The following is a 13,772-nucleotide window of genomic DNA, read 5'->3' on the forward strand; positions in this document are numbered from 1 at the left end:
CTCTGTATGACAGTCTCTAGATCCATCCACGTCTCAACAAAAGATCCAATTTCGTTCCTTTTTATGGCCGAGTAATATTCCATTGTATATATGTACCACATCTTCTTTATCCATTTGTCTGTTGATGGGCATTTAGGTTGCTTCCATGACCTGGCTATTGTAAATAGTGCTGCAATGAACACTGGGGTGCATGTGTCTTTTTGAATTATGGTTTTCTCTGGGTATATGCCCAGTAGTGGAATTGCTGGATCATATGGTAATTCTATTTTTAGTTTTTTAAGGAACCTCCATACTGTTCTCCATAGTGGCTGTATCAATTTACATTCCCACCAACAGCGCAAGAGGGTTCCCTTTTCTCCACTATGTTGAATAATAGTGGTGAGAGTGGATATCCTTGTCTTGTTCCTGATCTTAGAGGAAATGCTTTCAGTTTTTCACCATTGAGAATGGTGTTTGCTGTGGGTTTGTCATATATGGCCTTTATTATGTTGAGGTAGGTTCCCTCTCTACCCACTTTCTGGAGAGTTTTTATCATAAATGGGTGTTGAATTTTGTTGAAAGCTTTTTCTGCATCTATTGAGATGATCATATGTTTTTTATTCTTCAATTTGTTAATATGGTGTATCACATTGATTGATTTGTGTATATTGAAGAATCCTTGCATCCCTGGGATAAATCCCACTTGATCATTGTGTATGATCCTTTTAATGTGTGTTGGATTCTGTTTGCTAGTATTTTGTTGAGGATTTTTGCATCTATATTCATCAGTGATATTGGTCTGTAATTTTCTTTTTTTGTAGTATCTTTGTCTGGTTTTGGTATCAGGGTGATGGTGGCCTCATAGAATGAGTTTGGGAGTGTTCCTTCCTCTGCAATTTTTGGGAAGAGTTTGAGAAGGATGGGTTTTAGCTCTTCTCTAAATGTTTGATAGAATTCACCTGTGAAGCCATCTGGTCCTGGACTTTTGTTTGTTGGAAGATTTTTAATCACAGTTTCAATTTCATTACTTGTGATTGGTCTGTTCATATTTTCTGTTTCTTCCTGGTTCAGTCTTGGAAGGTGATACCTTTCTAAGAATTTGTCCATTTCTTTCAGGTTGTCCATTTTATTGGCATAGGGTTGCTTGTAGTAGTCTCTTATGATGCTTTGTATTTCTGTGGTGTCTGTTGTAACTTCTCCTTTTTCATTTCTAATTTTATTGATTTGAGTCCTCTCCCTCTTTTTCTTGATGAGTCTGGCTAATGATTGATCAATTTTGTTTATCTTCTCAAAGAAGCAGCTTTTAGTTTTATTGATCTTTGCTATTGTTTTCTTTGTTTCTATTTCATTTATTTCTGCTCTGATCTTTATGATTTCTTTCCTTCTGCTAACTTTGGGTTTTGTTTGTTCTTCTTTCTCTAATTCCTTTAGGTGTAAGTTTAGATTGTTTATTTGAGATTTTTCTTGTTTCTTGAGGTAAGCTTGTATAGCTATAAACTTCCCTCTTAGAACTGCTTTTGCTGCATCCCATAAGTTTTGGATCATCGTGTTTTCATTGTCATTTGTCTCTAGGTATTTTTTGATTTCCTCTTTGAGTTCTTCAGTGATCTCTTGGTTATTTAGTAACATATTGTTTAGCCTCCATGTGTTTGTGTTTTTTACGTTTTTTTCCCTGTAATTCATTTCTAATCTCATAGCGTTGTGGTCAGAAAACATGCTTGATATGATTTCAATTTTCTTAAATTTATTGAGGCTTGATTTGTGACCCAAGATGTGATCTATCCTGGAGAATGTTCCATGCGCACTTGAGAAGAAAGTGTAATCTGCTGTTTTGGATGGAATGTCCTATAAATATCAATTAAATCTATCTGGTCTATTGTGTCATTTAAAGCTTCTGTTTCCTTATTTATTTTCATTTTGGATGATCTGTCCATTGGTGTAAGTGAGGTGTTAAAGTCCCCCACTATTATTGTGTTACTGTCGATTTCCTCTTTTATAGCTGTTAGCAGTTGCCTTATGTATTGAGGTGCTCTTATGTTGGGTGCATATATATTTATAATTGTTATGTCTTCTTCTTGGATTGATCCCTTGATCATTATTTAGTGTCCTTCCTTATCTCTTGTAACATTCTTTATTTTAAAGTCTATTTTATCTGATATGAGTATTGCTACTCCAGCTTTCTTTTGATTTCCATTTGCATGGAACATCTTTTTCCATCCCCTCACTTTCAGTCTGTATGTGTCCCTAGGTCTGAAGTGGGTCTCTTGTAGACAGCATATATATGGGTCTTGTTTTTGTATCCATTCAGCAAGCCTGTGTCTTTTGGTTGGAGCATTTAATCCATTGACGTTTAAGGTAATTATCGATATGTATGTTCCTATGACCATGTTCTTAATTGTTTTGGGTTTGTTTTTGTAGGTCCTTTTCTTCTCTTGTTTTTCCCACTTACAGAAGTTCCTTTAGCATTTGTTGTAGAGCTGGTTTGGTGGTGCTGAATTCTCTTAGCTTTTGCTTGTCTGTAAAGCTTTTGATGTCTCCATCGAATCTGAATGGGATCCTTGCTGGGTAGAGTAATCTTGGTTGTAGGTTCTTCCCTTTCATCACTTTAAATGTGTCATGCCACTCCCTTCTGGCTTGTAGAGTTTCTGCTGAGAAATCAGCTGTTAACCTTATGGGAGTTCCCTTGTATGTTATTTGTCATTTTTCCCTTGCTGCTTTCAATAATTTTTCTTTGTCTTTAATTTTTGCTAATTTGATTACTATATGTGTCGGCGTGTTTCTCCTTGGGTTTATCCTGTATGGGACTCGCTGCGCTTCCTTGACTTGGGTGGCTATTTCCTTTCCCGTGTTAGGGACGTTTTCGACTATAATCTCTTCAAATATTTTCTCGGGTCCTTTCTCTCTCTTCTCCTTCTGGGACCCCTATAATGCGAATGTTGTTGTGTTTAATGTTGTCCCAGAGGTCTCTTAGGCTGTCTTCATTTCTTTTCATTCTTCTTTCTTTATTCTGTTCTGCAGCAGTGACTTCCACCATTCTGTCTTCCAGGTCACTTGTCCGTTTTTCTGCCTCAGTTATTCTGCTATTGATTCTTTCTAGTGTAGTTTTCAGTTCAGTTATTGTATTGTTCATCTCTGTTTGTTTGTTCTTTCATTATTCTTGGTCTTTGTTAAAGACTTCTTGCATCTTCTCAATCTTTGCCTCCATTGTTTTTCCGAGGTCCTGGATCATCTTCACTATCATTATTCTGAATTCTTTTTCTGGAAGGTTGCCTGTCTCCACTTCATTTGATTGTTTTTTTGGGGTTTTATCGGTTCCTTCATCTGGTACATAGCCCTCTGCCTTTTCATCTTTTCTATGTTTCTGTGAATGTGGCTTTTGTTCCACAGGCTGCAGGACTGTAGTTCTTCTTGCTTCTGCTCAGGAGGACCTCTTTTAAAAATGTAAACTAATGAATTTCACAGAAATTACCCATTAGAGTGTGGTAAGATGTGAGCAGTGCAGCACGTTTTGTCAAAATGTCAGATCATGTAATTGGTAGGATAAACCATTTTACCATAGATGGAAGGAGGCACCAGATCATTCCTGGTTGGCAAAGAGTGAGATTTTCAAAATATACTGCAACTGTGAAAGCAATAATAGGAGTTTCTGTGGCTGCTGTAGTTGCCTGAATGGCAAACTATGAATGTACTACTCTTTCTACTCCATCCATCCAACCATCCATTCACCTACGCACCCATTTACCCATTCACCCACCCATCTATCTACCCATTCACTCATCCACCCACCCACCCACTCATCCATCTATCCATCCACCCACCCACTCACCCACCCATCTACCCATCCATCCACACACTCATGCATCCATCCAGCCACCCATCCACCTACTCATCCATCCATCCATCCAACAAAAAAGCACCAACTAAGTACCAAGCCTTGTGGAAGGTGCTGGGGACAGATGAGTGAGACAATATTTGGCTGTAAGGAGTTTGCTCTCTACTGGGGACGACAGACAGGAAGAGTTAATATACAGTGCAGTGCTAGCTTATGAGCTCTGAAGATGGAAATTCGGAAGCCTGCTGGGGTCGAAGGAGTTTGGGAAGGATGTCTGAGCTCCCCAGATGGCCCCAGATTCACATTCCAGGAAGAAAAAGCAATGTTTTCAAAGTCTAGGTGGCCTGGGAGGGCGTGCCCTGTTGGGGAATGTAGACATTTGATAAAGAGGGCTAGTGGGGTGGAATATTGTCCCATCCTTATAAGGCCCAGCAAGAGGTTTGGAAATGATGCTGCACAGCAGTGATTATTAACCTGGGCTCCAAGGACAGGGGCCCAGGGCACTTGGGTTTGAGGGGCAGGGCTCCTAAGCTCCACCCTTGCTGCAACTGGGCAACTCATCTTTTGTCTAATTCAAATAATGAGCTTCTGCTTGAGAGTTCTGTCAGAGAAAAGTTTCCGCAGCTTAGTTTGGAAACCACCAGAGTAGATGAGGGGGCTCCAGCTACGGCTCTGGCTAGGGAGTTGCTTTAGACAATCGCTCCAGGATAATGTGGAGGGTGGCTCCAGGGGAGTCAGCTAGAAGCAGGGACAGGGGCTCTTCTCTTGGGTACCTGAAGGGATGGAGACATGCCCATGGGTTTCTGCTGGGCCTGGTGAGTGCTAAGTGGGACAGATGTGTAAGGGGCTGGGGGATGCAGAAGACAGGTTAGTAACTCTACCAGGTGCAGCAGCGAGACTTGGGGGGAGGTTACACTAGGAAAAGTGGGATGAAATAGTGATGGTGTCCTGAGGGTTTTATTTCACATCCAGCAGGCTCTGGGAAATGATATAACCCAGGTATATTTTTACACAACGTCTTCTGTTCATGTTATAGTGTAAGGCAACCAACATGCCATTTGAAAACTCTGCTGGACCCAGGGGCTTCTTTCATGCCTCCCTAGAGGGGGCTGGGGGCCAAGGCCCTCTGGAGTCAGAGCTGATGTGCTGGAGTTAGGCAAAGCCAACCCCATGCAAAATGGAACACTGAGAACATGGAAAACTCTCTTAGGAACGTTTCTTCAGTTCAACATTGGACTTTGCCTGGTATTGTTAAACTCCTCTAGTTAAGACACTTAGAGTTGTGACAAGCAGCTGTGAACTGCTCTGTGAGTCCTGAGGTCCCTTTCATCTTTTAAAGTTTCATGAGGTGCAAACAGCAGATGGGTATAGAATGGGTCCTGCCTGGGTGGGCAGGTGTGGGAAGGAGCAGGGCTGCCCCAGTGCAGGGATCTGGCCATAGGCAGAGCGTGGGGAGAGGTGGGTGGGGGAGGGGAGGGGGGAGAGAGACAGAGATGGAGAGACAGACAGAAAGAGAGAGAGGGAAAGGATTATTACAAACCCATAACACCGTCCTTGATTTATATGGGGGGAGGTCTGACATCCTGTTGGTCCTGTGAAAGGATATGGCACTTCAAAAATGATTCATGTTCCCACATACAGAAAAGGCTGACTTCTTTGGACACACACACACACACACACACAAAAAGAAGAAACCAAGGACATATCAAATTTTTCTTTTATTGTTCCAGTCAAAAAAAAGAGGAACACCTCAATATGTAAACAGTTTCCCTAACACAGCGAGTTCTTAAAGATATATTTTTTTATTCTAAAAAAATTTGGCATTGTAGTGATTTCTCAATACATAATTTGTGCTTTCGCATTTTGCATGCTTTCGCCTCATTGTCCGTGCACAGATGTACTTGGAGTTGAGTTACAAAAGAACTGAAAGGTGGGTCAGGAGCCAAACCAGCACTTGAGCCCTACCTGGCTTTCCTTTCCAAAAAGCGTGGCGGGAAGGTTGGCAATACTGACTTCAGAAGCCAGTCTAATCACTTATCACGAGGAAAAGTCAGAAGCCTTGGTAAGATTATTTGAAAGATGCATTTTCTTATTTTTTTCTGTTTATCACTAAAGGATCATTGGTTTTGCTCAAGTAAAACTTCATTTTTTGCATTGTATTATTTAATATCTAAAAATCTCTCTTATAATAACCCTTGTTTTATGATTTTTCTGGACTTGTAATTTACTACTAAATGCTATTGAAATTCCACCAATGATTTATTCTGTTTCCACAGATTCACTGAATCATATCAAAGTGCTTGACAGTTTTGTCAAGGACATTTTGCCTTTTTCTAGTGAAAGTTATTCTTTTAAAAAAATTCAATCCTAAAGCCTTAAGAGCCTTTTAAGCACGATGGTGGGTTTATTAATAAATGCTGCTGTACTATTCTTTCTGTGGTCTGTGTTCCTTAGCCTGGAATTCCGTCTTCTACAATTTAGCACCAGTTTTCAAAATGCATATTTCGTCAAATCTACAATAAGCCATCCCAACCCATCTAGGCTGGCCTAGGTACCATCTCCCAGTCTTGCTTTGTGTATGCGTATCTTTGGACCCTCTCTCATGCTAGCTCCTCAAACTGAAAGGAAGGCCCTCCCTCCTGGATCTCTATCTTCCAAATCCCATTTAGTCTCAAGGAATGTCAAGACAAATATCCTTTCCTTTCCCAGGAAACCACTCCTTATGGCTTACATGGAAGCTGATCTGCTTTCTTTAAATTTCAGAACAGTTGTTTTGCCCTCTCTATTAGGTTGTCTTATTCCTAAAACTAGAGTATGTTAATTTCCCTCTTAGGCCTCAGTATCTTCATTTGTAAAGTGGGAGTCAGTATTTGCTTACCAGGCTTTTGTGTGGCTTGATGCACTCAGCACGTGTTGTCACGTGGTGAGAGCTGGTAGCCATGAGGTTGTAGGCTTGTTGAGGGCAGAGGAAGAAGTCACCATTTCTTAGTCTTCAGAGTAACTTGCCTAGGGCATCACCCACTGTACTACAACTTTTCATGGGCCAATACTCAGTCAAGCTCATGTAGATATAGAATAATAAAATATGGAGCATCAGCCAGCTTTCAGAATATTTTGAGTATTCTATATTTTGAGAGTTCTTTCTTTTTCTTTTGAGTATTCTATATTTTGAGAGTTCTTTCTTTTTCTAGTTTTAGTCGGTGGTTTAGATCCCTGAGAATGGAAATACAAGTGCATGCCTGCTCCCAGCATTGGTGAACTTCGTGCACCTTGAAAATGAAATATTTTATTTCTCTGTAGGAGAAATTTATCAAAAACTCAAGTTCTTAAAAGAATTTCTGGGAACAATATTGAAGATCAAGTATGTCTGAGCCTTGTCTCTTTTTAGAAGACCTGCATTCTCTAGGAATGGATACTGGACCTGGAACACCAACATGAACCCCAGTGACACCCCAGCTTGATGACCTGGTCCTGGGAGCGTCCGTTCTTTGTTTTGTTTAAATAGTTCCTGACATTTCTGTGTGATGGTAGGAATGAGAACTTCCAGGTCAAGAGAAACATGGATGTCTACAAACATGCAATGCTCAAACCAGATTAAGAATTACCCTCAATTTCACAGATTCAGATTAAAAAGACTATTGAAGTTTAGGCACTGCTTAGGACTTTTGAACTAGTGAACTTTCCAGAATAGTTTTCTTTCTATCTTAGGAAATGGCTCACAGAACAACCTCATATTTTATAGGGCCATAGTAAATGTTTGGGGCCTTAGTATTGTGCTATTTTATTAGGAAAGACAAACATAATGAATTGTCTTTCAATTAATAGTGGAAGAGAGTGATATGGTTGAAATAAAGCAGTTGAATGAAAATGTTATTATGGTGTAAGCTTTTTGCCTCCTTAATTACGTTCTGCTTGGTTTAGTATTTTTTTTTTTTTTTTTTTTTGGCTGGCCTGGGATCCCAGGTGCATGCTTCAGGAAACGTAGAGTTGGATTCAGGTTAAAAATAAGTTGCCAATAACCTGCTGGAGCTGACTGAGCTGTTCATGGATGAACCTAAGATGTAGGCATGCACTTATTTTCTATCAAAGATGCTAAGCTTCCTTGGGGCTTTTTCTACTGTAGAGGAGAGTATAGTGCTTCTCTGGTAATACCTCATTTGTCTAGAAGGTACCTAACTCACACTCACAACTTGTTTATTTGCTACAGGTTTAGTGGTGGTAAAAGAGAGGAGAGAAGGATGTGGTTGGCAAGGGGATGCTGGAGACAAGCATATGGGTGGTGATGAAATTTCACTGCTGCCAGCAAAGGAATCAGTGAAACTCTTAAAAGCAGCTAAGGCTTAAAGCTAAACCATCTTGGGCTATTTAATGTAAGGAAGGATGGTATAGACCAGATCTGATGGTGATGTAGACCGGAACAGATACTGAGTCATAGACGCAAAGACTGTGGGATTCAAATACTTGCTGAAAAAGATGAAACTAAGAGCAGACACATTTTTTTCCCTCAAGCTTACATGAAACATTCACCAAGATAAATCACATTCTGGGCCATAAAACACACCTCAACAAACTTAAAAGAATAGAAATCATGCCATGTCTGTTTTAGACCGCAGTGGAATTAAACTAGAAATCAATAACAGAAAGATAGATGAAATATCTCAAAGTACTTAGAGATTCAACAACACACATCTAAATAACACATAGGTTAAAGCAGAAATCTCAAGAGAATTAAAAAAATATTTTGAACTCAATGAAAATGGAAATACAACTTATCATAATTTGTGGGATGCAGTGAAAGCAGTGCTTAGAGGGATTGAGAAGGAAGAAATAAAATTGTCTTTGTTTGCAGATGATATAATTGTCTAAATTGTCTATGTAGAAAATCTGAAAGAATAAAGCAAAAACTCCTGGAACTAATAAGCCATTATAGCAAGGTTGCAGGATACAGGGTTAATATACAAAAAGTCAATCACTTTCTTTCCTATATACCAGCAATGAACAAGTGGAATTTGAAATAAAAAACACACCACTATTTACATTAGCACTCCCCAATATGAAATACTTAGGCTTAAATCTAACAAAATGTGTATGAGGAAAACTACAAAACTCTGATGAGAGGTATCAAAGATGAACTAAATAAATGGACAGATAGTCCATGTTCATGGATTGGAAGAGTCAGTATTGCCAAGATGTCAGTTCTCCCTAAATTGAACTACAGACTCAATGCAATTCCAGTCAAAATCCCAGCAAGTTATTTTGTGGATATTGACAGACTGATTCTAAAGTTTATATGGAGAAACAGAAGACCCAGAATAGCCAACTCAATATTGAAGAAGAAAAACAAAGTTGGAGGACTGACATTACCCAATCTCAAGGCTTATTATAAAGCTACAGTAATTAAGATGGTGTGGTATTGGTGAAAGAACAGACAAACAGATCAATGGAACAGAATAGAGAGCCCAGAAATAAACCCACATAAATAGTCAACTGAACTTTGACAAAGGAGCAAAGGCAATACAATGGAGCAAAGATAGTTATTTCAACAAATGGTGCTGGAAAAAACAGTACATTCATATTTTTAAAAAATGAATCTAGGGGACTTCCCTGGTGGTCCAGTGGTTGAGACTCTGTGCTTCCAATGCAGGGCATGAGGGTTCGATCCCTGGTCAGGGAACTAAAAAAAAAAAAAAAAAAAAAAAAAAAAGAATCTAGACGCAGACTTTACACCTTTCACAAAAATTAACTCAAAATGAACCATAGATTTATATGTAAAACGCAAAACTAGAAAACTCCTAGAAGAGAACATATGAGAAAACCTAGATGACCTTGGGTATGGCAATGACTTTTAAAATACAACACCAAAGGCATATTTCATGAAGGAAAGAATTGATAAGCTGGTCTTCATTAAAATTAAAAATTTCTGCTCTGCAAAAGACACTGTCAACAGAATGAGAAGACAAATCACAGACTGGGAGAAAATATTTGCAAAAGACTCATCTGATAAAGGACTGTTATCCAAAATATATGAAGAACTCTTAAAACTCAACAATAAGAAAGTAACCTGATTAAAAAATGGGCAAAGAGATTAGACCCATGCACCTATGGTCAATTATTCTATGACAAAGGAGGCAAGAGTATACAATGGAGAAAATACAGTAAGTGGTGCTGGGAAAACTGGGCAGCTACATGTAAAAGAATGAAATTAGAGGACTCTCTAACACCATACACAAAAATAAACTCAAAATGGATTAAAAACCTAAATGTAAGGCTGGATACTATAAAACTCTTGGAGGAAAACATAGGCAGAACACTTTCTGACATAAATTAGAATAATGAAAATAAAAACAAAAATAAACAAATGGGACATAATTAAACTTAAAAACTTTTGCACAGCAAAGAAAACCATCAACAAAACAAAAAGACAACCCACAGAATGGGAGAAAATATTTGCAAACAAAGTGACCGCAAGGGGTTAATCTCCAAAGTATACAAACAGCTCATGCAGCTCAATAACAACAACAACAAAAAAACAAACAATCCAATCAAAAAATGGGCGGAAGATCTAAATAGACATTTCTCCAAAGAAGACATACAGATGGCCAAAAAGCACATGAAAAGATGCTCAGCATCACTAATTATTAGAGAAATGCAAATCAAAACTACAATGAGGTATCACCTCACACTGGTCAGAATGGGCATTGCTTAAAAAATCTACAAATGGACTTCCCTGGTGACGCAGTGGTTAAGAATCTGCCTGCCAATGCAGGGGACACGGGTTTGAGCCCTGGTCCAGGAGGATCCCACATGCTGTGGAGCAACTAAGCCCGGGTGCCACAACTGCTGGGACCCGCAAGCCTGGAGCCCGTGCTTGGCGGCGGGGGGAGGCCACCACAATGAAAAGCTCGTGCACCACAAGGAAGAGTAGCTCCCACTCACCTCCGCTAGAGAAAGCCCGTGCGCAACAATGGAGACCCAACTCAGCCAAAAATAAATAATAAATAAATAAATAAATAAATAAATAAATAAATAAATTTATTAAAAAAATCTACAAATGATAAATGCTGGAGAGGGTGTGGAGAAAAGGGAACTCTCCTACTTTGCTGGTGGGAATGTAAATTGGTACAGCCACTATGGAAAACAGTGTGGAGGTTCCTTAAAAAACTAAAAATAGAGCTACCATAGGTTCCAGCAATCCCACTCCTGGGCATATACCTGGAGAAAACCATAATTCGAAAAGATACATGCACCCCAATGTTCACTGCAGCACTGTTTACAATAGCTAGGACACTGAAACAACCTAAATGTCCATTGACGGAGGAATGGATAACGAAGATGTGGTACATATATACAACGGCATATTACTCAGGCATAAAAAAGAATGAAATAATGTCATTTGCAGCAACATGGATGGACCTAGAGATTTTCATACTGAGTGAAGTAAGTCAGACAAAGGCAAATATATGATATTGCTTATATGTGTAATCTAAAAAAATGGTACAAATGAGCTTATTTACAAAACAGAAATAGAATCACAGATGTAGAAAACAATCTTATGGTTACCAGGGGGGAAAGTGGGGGGGAGGGATAGATTGGGAGATTGGGATTGACACATACACACTACTATATATAAAATAGATAACTGATAAGGACCTACTATATAGCACAGGGAACTCTACTCAATACTCTGTAATGACCTATATAGGAAAAGAATCTAAAAAAGAGTAGAGGGCTTCCCTGGTGGCACAGTGGTTGAGAATCCACTTGCCAATGCAGGGGACACAGGTTCGATCCCTGGTCCAGGAAGATCCCACATGCCACGGAGCAACTAAGCCCGTGTGCCACAACTACTGAGCCTGCGCTCTAGAGCCCGTAGGCCACAACTACTGAAGCCCACGTGCTTAGAACCCATGCTCCGCACCAGGAGAAGCCATCACAATGAGAAGCCCGTGCACCTCAATGAAGAGTAGCCCCCACTCACAGCAACTATAGAAAGCCCACGTGCAGCAATGAAGATCCAATGCAGCCAAAAATAAATAAAAAATAAATAAATAAAATTTAAAAAAAAATACAAACTTTCAGAAAAAAATTAAATAAATAAAAAAAAGTAGATATATGTATATGTATAACTGATTCACTTTGCTGTACAGCAGAAACTAACACAATATTGTAAAACAACTATGGCCCAACAAAAATTTTTAAAAAATGGGCAAAGACCTGAACAGGCACCTCATCAAAGAAGAAGTACAGTGGGAAATAAGCATATGAAAAGATGCTCCGTATCTTATATCATCAGGGAAATGCAAATGAAAACAATGAGATATCAGTGCACCCCTATTAGAATGGCCAAAATCCAAAACACTGACAATTCCAGATGCTGGCAAGGATGTGGAACAACAAGAATTATCATTCACTGTTGGTGGCAAAGCAAAATGGTACAGCCACTTTTGAAGACAGTTTGGCAGTTTCTTACAAAACTAAACATAGTTTTATCATATGATCCAGGCTTCATGCTCCTTGGTATTTACCCAAATGAAAAAAAAAAACCTTGATGTCTACATAAAAATCCTGCACACAAATATCTATAGCAGCTTTATTCATCGTTGTCAAAACTTGGAAGCAACCAAGATGTCCTTTGGTACGTGAATGGATAAATAAACCGTGGTACATCCAGACAATGGAATATTATTCAGCACTAAAAATAAATGAGCTACCAAGCCACGAAAAGATGTGGAGGAACTTACATGTGTATTACTAAATGAAAGAAGCTAATCTGAAAAGGTTATATACTGTACGATTCCAGCTATATGACATTGTGGAAAAGGCAAAACTATGGAGACAGTAAAAAGACTAGTGGTTGCTAAGGTTTAGGGCAAGGGAGAGATGAATAGGCAGAGCACAGAGGATTTTTAGGCAGTGAAACTACTCTGTATGATTCTACAATGGTGGATACATGTCGTTATACATTACACATTTGTCAAAACTCATAGAATGTACAATACCACGAGTGAACCTTAATGTAAACTATGGACTTTAGGTGATAATGACAATCAAGATAGGTTCATCAATTGTAACAAATGTAGCCACTCTGATGGGGGATGTTGATAACGCGGGAGGTTGTACATGTGTGGGGACAGGGAGTATATGGGAAGTCTCTATATTTCTCGCTCAGTTTTGCTGTGGACCTAAAACTGCTCTAAGAAAATAAGGTTAACTAAGTTCTTAAAAGATGAGAAAACTGTTTCAAAGCAGTTCATTTATTTATTCAAGATCACACGGCCCATCTGGGGATGGAACCAGGACCAGAATCCCAGTCTCCTCAGACTGAATCCAGGTTTCCTACATACCAGTGAAAAGAAAGGCTACTATATGTATGACCCTTTGCCTGTGGCTTCAGGGAAGCATATGGTACATTTCAGAAAGAATATCACAGTGATGGTGAGGGAGGGCCGGGGGGAAGTGATTATTATTGTTATGGCTTTGGCTTTCTGGAAATTCACTTATGTGGACCAGCTCATAACGGATTGGGAAGGATAAGTGCGTGTGGTGTGTGTGTGTGTGTGTGTGCGCGCGCGCACGTGCGCGTGTATATAAGTGCATGTATATTTGAGTATATGTATATATGTGTGTATGCATTTGTCAGTTGATGTGTTAGTTACAAAAGACTGGAAACTCCCACTGCATTGTGTACGTTTAGCGGAGTCTTTTAGAAAAGGAAAAAAAGCACATGAAGATACAAATAGAGAGGAACCACAGGAGAAGAGCCCACACGTCTTGTTGATGCCTGTTGTAATAGAATTAAAAAATAAGATGGAAGTCAAGCTGCTCAGGTTGTGGAAAGTTCTCACTTATTCCCTAATACCCATCTGAACACGGCCAGCTGACCCAGTGAAATGCAAACTCTGGGATCTGATCTGGCCTGACTTGTACAGTGTGGGCATGACTTAGAGATTTGAATGTTAAG

The sequence above is a fragment of the Balaenoptera ricei genome, chromosome 4, assembly GCF_028023285.1.
Source record: "Balaenoptera ricei isolate mBalRic1 chromosome 4, mBalRic1.hap2, whole genome shotgun sequence".
Taxonomy (NCBI): domain Eukaryota; kingdom Metazoa; phylum Chordata; class Mammalia; order Artiodactyla; family Balaenopteridae; genus Balaenoptera; species Balaenoptera ricei.